This window comes from Heterocephalus glaber, unplaced genomic scaffold, assembly GCF_053883595.1.
Source record: "Heterocephalus glaber isolate CG9 unplaced genomic scaffold, H.glaber_assembly_v1.0 deba00001497, whole genome shotgun sequence".
Classification (NCBI taxonomy): domain Eukaryota; kingdom Metazoa; phylum Chordata; class Mammalia; order Rodentia; family Bathyergidae; genus Heterocephalus; species Heterocephalus glaber.
In genome coordinates, this window is record NW_028258320.1 from 56,491,158 (window position 1) to 56,497,157 (window position 6,000).

Sequence of the window (6,000 nt, forward strand, 5' to 3'; positions counted from 1 at the left end):
GTTTTTTAACAATCTGCTCTCTCAAGAACTCATCCATTCCTACAAGAATGAACCCATCCTCTCCAGAATCACATTATTCCCTCTCAGTGACCCTACCTCCCAACTCTGCTACATCAGCAACCAAATTCTAGTATGAGTTCTGGCAGGAGCAAACTACATCCAATCCACAGCTGTCCAAATCTGATATTGTACTACATATAATCAGTGATTTACAAAGAAGGCATTTGTCTCCATATAGCCATGGGGCTGTACAGTCCATTCAAATAGAGTTCTTATTCCCACATCTGCTGCTGGAGTTGGGGTTCCAAGGGGCAGAAGGTTGGATACAGAAGATGTTCATAAAGAATGGAAGGTCAGGATCAGCTGGGCCTTTGAAAATGACCTGGAACTCTTGGGAGGATTGGAATCTCTCAAACTCTAGCTTTGATTCAGGGACTTTCATGCCCTATTGAGCCCTTAACTGGCACAGGTCTAGGGATCAGAGAAATTGCAGAGATGGGAGAGTGTCAAGAGGAGCTCTGAGGCCCCTGACCCCTAAGATGGGACACCATGACTGACATTTCTCCATTTGCTTCCAGTTCCTCCCTCACTGGTAACTTCCGATATCTAAGAAAGTCTCAGCAAACACTGGGAGGATATCTGGCCTCAACCTCCAGACAGCAAAAGTGCATGATTACTTGGTGATCACAACTTGGAGGATGCTTCTGGTGTCTACTAGGTCAGGGTCATGGATGTTGCTAAATATCCTACAATGTACAAAATAGCTCCTGCCTCTCAAACTTCACAGCCTGAATGAGCAGGAGATTTTATACGGAGAAGTCCTGATTCATGAGAAGGTATCTGTACCTCTACTAAGTTCAGTTTCCTAGCCAGGTGTTGTGGTTTAGATTGAGAATGTCCTCTAAAGTATTATGCAATAAGAGGTGGGGATATGGGGAGGTGATTGGATCATGGGTGAACTGTACTCATCTGTGGATTCATCTGTGGTGAGCTTAGCAGCTGAGTGTGCTTTGGAGATGAGGCCTGGGCCCAAGAGGTGGTCACTGGGAGTGCTGCCTGGAAAGGTGTATCTCCCTCCTCTCCTGGGTCCTCCTTTCTCTCTCTGCTTCCTAGCCACTGTGACAGGAGATGTTTTCTTCTGCCAGACTTTCTGCCATGCACTTCCTGCCTTGGAGCTGACTATGGACTGAAAATGTGAGCCAAAATAAACTTCTCCTCCTTTAAGTTTTACTGGTGAGGAAAATGACTAAGATACCAAGGTTCTGACATCTCTCCAAAAAGGCTTTAATGTGCCAAGGAGGATGAGATGCGAGTTCTGTATATTGTTTAGAAAAGAACATGGATTAGCCTTATAGGGGTCAAAAAGCAAAACAAAAAGATGACAACTCACTGTCCCTCTCCCAAATATCCAGACAAGTTCAATAAAACTCATCCTGGCCTGACCTGCAACCATGCCAAAATCTGTGTTGACTTGAAATATTTTAAACACACATGGCCTGCAGGGTGAATTTCAGCTCTGCAGAATATGTGTAAACACAGACACCCTAGGGATGAAAAACCAGCGGCAGGCAGAGCACCCTAAAGGTGACCACACTAAACAGGATCCTTCCTATGGCTGCCAATGCATAGTGGAAAACAGACCAACACAACCCAAGCAGGAGAGGAAAACAGATTTCCTACTCAGCAGTGTGTACAAAGGCCCAGATTGCCATGAACTCTCTGAAAACACACCAGTGCCTCCCAGAACACATACCTGGTTGCCTCTGATTCTACACATGGTGGGCCTCCAATTTCAGATGACATCCACAAAGATGGTTCTGGTATCTCCAACAATGTGACCCTGTGAACAAGCTCCAAGAAGGATCCCTGCCCATGCTGGCAGCACCATCATGAGGTCATGAACCAGTGCTCTGCTTGGTTGATGGCAGCAAATCTTCTAATGGAGTTTACATTGTGTTACCTATACAAGCACTAAGGAACTACTTAGTTTAATCCTGTCGGGTAAGAACTATTATCATCTCTGTTTTACTTATAAGAACTTAGAAACTTAGACAAATTAGGTTAATTGACCAAGGCCACATAGCTAGAACTTGGCAAGTCTGGAGACTCAAGTAGTCTGGCTTCAGAATCCATAGTCTCAGCTATGACACTACCCTAGATATCTGTTGTTTGACAAGAATCAACTAAGTACCAGCTTTCTCAGCCTCCCATTGAGCCATGTGACTGTGAACATCCTTCTAAGACAAATGCTAATCCATCAGTTTTGCCCACTGAGGGTCCAGGGTCCTCACTGGTGGCACAGAACACTTTCATCAGATCCTCTATCCTTATCTTGGCTCATGCTTGACATCCAGATATCCACCACCCTGAATCCTTTGCAACCCTGAGATGGGCTATACTCAAAGTACTTGGTGGAAGCAGGCCAAAGTTGTTATAAATGAGAGATGCCCAGGCATTTGTCTCTATGAGAGGTCAGCCAGGCAGCAAGTGTTTTGTAAAAACCTTTAGACCCTTTTCTCTTGTAGATGAGTTGCTTCTACCTGTTACTTCTGGCTAGTTGTTGCTCCTCCTCCCCTCCTCTTCAAGGCCATTTGAAGCCTGGACCATTTAACAGCACACTGTGTCTGCTATACAAATTATTGATTGCCTCTTTCCAGACTATTTTCTCACACAGCTTCCTGCAGTGAGTTGCAAATGGAGTTCCACTTGTAACGTGCACCTTTTCTCAAGTTCAACTACCAAAACACTTCTTGTTACAAGACTCATAGGATGTTCTTATCTTTATTTTTTCTTCCTGAAGATTCTGTTAGTCAAGAGCAAAAGCATATGCATTGGTTTGCATATATGTTACTGTGGTGCACGGAGGGCAAAGGCTATAGTGAGATTTTTTTTTCATTAAGTTTATTGGTACATTTTAGGTATACAGTAGAGTTACATTCATCTTGGTTGTACCTTTACATGATGTATCTTGGTTCTTATTTTTTCCCCATTCCCCTGCCCTCTCTTCACCCCCTCCTCCCTTCCCTATTTACAAAGGCTTTGTTTCCATTTATTTTCCTTTTCTCATAGTTTTTCTTTTCCCTTCTTTCCTTTCCCCTTTCCCTTCCACTTCCCCTACTCCTTTGGATTCTTTCTTCCTATTTCAAATTATCAATTATTCATTTTAATCATTTTAATCCTTATTTATACTCAGTTTCTCACACCAGAGAAACTATTCGGTATTTACATGTGTGTCTTATTTATTTCACTTAAGAGTATGGCCTCAATATGCATCCATTTAGCTATTAATGTCTCTAATTTCTCATTCTTTATGGCTGAGTAGTATTCCATGTTATAGAAAAACCACATCTTCTTTATCCAGTCTCCAGTTGATGTCATTTGGGCTGTTTCCAAGTTTAAGCTATTATAAACTGTGCCACTATAAACATGGGTGAGCATACATCACTGTGGTATGATTCTTTTAATTCTTTTGGGAAGATACCCAGCAGAGTTGTTCGAGGTACCTCCATATTGATTTCCACAGTGGTTGCACCAGTTTGCACTCCCACCAACAATGAAGAAGCGTTCCTTTCTCCCCACAACCCTGCCAGCACTTGTTATAAAAATTGGTTAGATGCCATGAAATAGGTGGCATTACCTTAACCGTATGCATGTTGTCAGGCCCAAGGGCCTCTTCCATCCTTGTCAAGGGGAGTGCTAACCTTCTCTCCTTTCATACAACACTGTAGTGGGAATTTAATGCTACTTATGTATAGGGTAGATTCTTATCTACTATACAATAGGGATCAGAGTGAAGAAATCATCCCTGTTCTTACCTACTATGAAATCAGTACTGCAGCACTATGGCTAAAGTGGACACAGGACAAATGTGTGGTTTGGTTTGGGAACTTCTCACACACATCTTTTAATGTCCTACACTGAGGCAGAGAATTTCCCAGAAGACTCACCAGTGACAACAAATTGATTTATATTTACAATTGTAAAGGTGAAAAGGAGGGTAAACATTAGCAGGGTCCAGTAACAGGAGCCTTTGGGTAACAGTGCGTTATGTGTAAAAGGGGGCTTGTGAGAGGGGATACAAGCAGGGAAGGGGCTAGACAATGGAGGCAATGGCTGGTTTTTGCCAAGCATTTGGCAAATCACACATATCCAGACATTTTGAGTCATAAAATTGGCAGAATGGCCCAAAGCCAGACTGAAGTTAACCATTGTTTCCACAGGTAGAGGTCCTTTTGTTACAAGAAATAACACTGGGGATGAAATATATAATATTATATCTCCCAACCTGTTACCTGTATGATATGTCAAGTTCTTGTGCTCTAGAAATCGAAGAATGAGTCCTAGGAACAATGGAGTTTAAGAGTAGGAAGATAGTAACAAGAGTTAAAATGATTAAAATGAATAATTGATAATTTGAAATAGGAAAAATGGTCCAAAGACGAAGGAGTGAAGGGAGGGGAAGGGGAAAGGAAAAGAGGGAAAGAAAAAACTATGAGAAAAGAAAAAAAAATGGAAATGAAATCTATGCAAATAGGGAAGGGTGGAGGGGGTGAAGGGCGCACAGGTAATGGGGAAAAAAATAAGAACTAAGATATATCATGTACAGGTACAAGCACCCAATGATAAATGTGAACGAATTGAATACCTAAAATGTACCAATAAAATGTACCAATAAAATTAATTTTTCAAAAAAGAGTAGGAAGACATTTATTGATAGAGAACCTCCTGGGAGGCAGGAGGGGGATCCAAGTGGGTAACCTGGGGACCCCTGCTTTACAGAGAAGTTTTATAGAGTGAAACCCATGTGGGTAAAATGTGGGCCACAGCCTTGAACATCCAGTAAGGTTACAAGTAGAGTCACTTAGGTAATGGTGGTCCAATTGGGAAGCAAGTCACATAACAAGTGTGGATGGAAAGAACAAAGACTCTCCCAGAAAGTGATGGATTCAGAGGTCTCTGGTCACCCACCAGGTGGTGTTTAGTTAGACTTCATTAGGCCCAATGTTTGTTCTTTGAGGAAGTATTTAGGTCTGGTCATCTTGTCTTTATGTTGAGGCCTGGTTTTTCAGCCACCTAACTCATCTATCTATAATACTTTAGCCCCAGCCAGATCTGTAGGTGCCTGAGACAAATGTTATCTGTATGGGATTCCTAGGTAATGTTGGCTAATTTAATTTTACCATGAATTGCTATCATACCAAAAACATTACAGCTTGTATTTTGCAAAGAAAAATAATATTTTAAAATATATTGGCTTTCCTAAGGTGGCATGTCCATCAAATCTCTTCAACTGTTTCACAACCTACTAATTAGATTAAGCCAATTTAATGACTCAGGCATATAAAATGCCTTACCTTACCTCTCCTTCCTTCACTAATGCATACATAGGCAAAGAATTCGGTGGGATAATTTTAAGGCCAGACCCATATAAGCTGGGAGATTCAAATTAAGGTTTAATTAACCTGCTTAGTACAAGAATCTCTGAACAGCAGGAGATTTTACACACTGTTACATGTGATCTGTAATAACCAGGCACAACAGGCTCCTCCAAAACCATTCTATCTACTAGAATATCTGCTTTTGCCTATGTATTTGATCAACTGTCTGGAGACTGTTGAATCAGAAAGAAAAATATTTGAAGATATACTCATGCATCATCTTTATTCTATGTGTATACAGGCAGAAGAATTGGGAAAGAAGATTATAGTCAGCCAAGTTACCTGTAATGTTGTAAACAGCCAATTAGATTCATCAAATGATGAGTGATCAGTGCATAAGTTTTTGATTATCTGCTTGGACTATTTATCGTGGTGAGATAAGAGTATAAGACCTGTAAGCCGTACCCTTTAATTCCAGCTTAACCAGTTGAATATTTATGTGTAAGATGTAGCACTGCCTTTATCTTTGAGTTAGAAAGAAAAATCTGGTTGGGCTCATCCATTGTAGTCTATGAGTATTTTTCCACACTCTTGGAGTAGAGGGATATGTTGGAGGCAATTT

General features: G+C 41.2%; 1 non-coding gene across 1 annotated transcript; it reads right to left on the reverse strand.

Moving 5' to 3' along the window:
* Positions 1–3,598: 3,598 nt before the first annotated feature.
* On the reverse strand, positions 3,599–3,723 carry LOC147825709 (U6atac minor spliceosomal RNA). Its single transcript, XR_015440610.1, has one exon. It is a non-coding gene; the product is annotated as a U6atac minor spliceosomal RNA (small nuclear RNA).
* Positions 3,724–6,000: the final 2,277 nt, after the last annotated feature.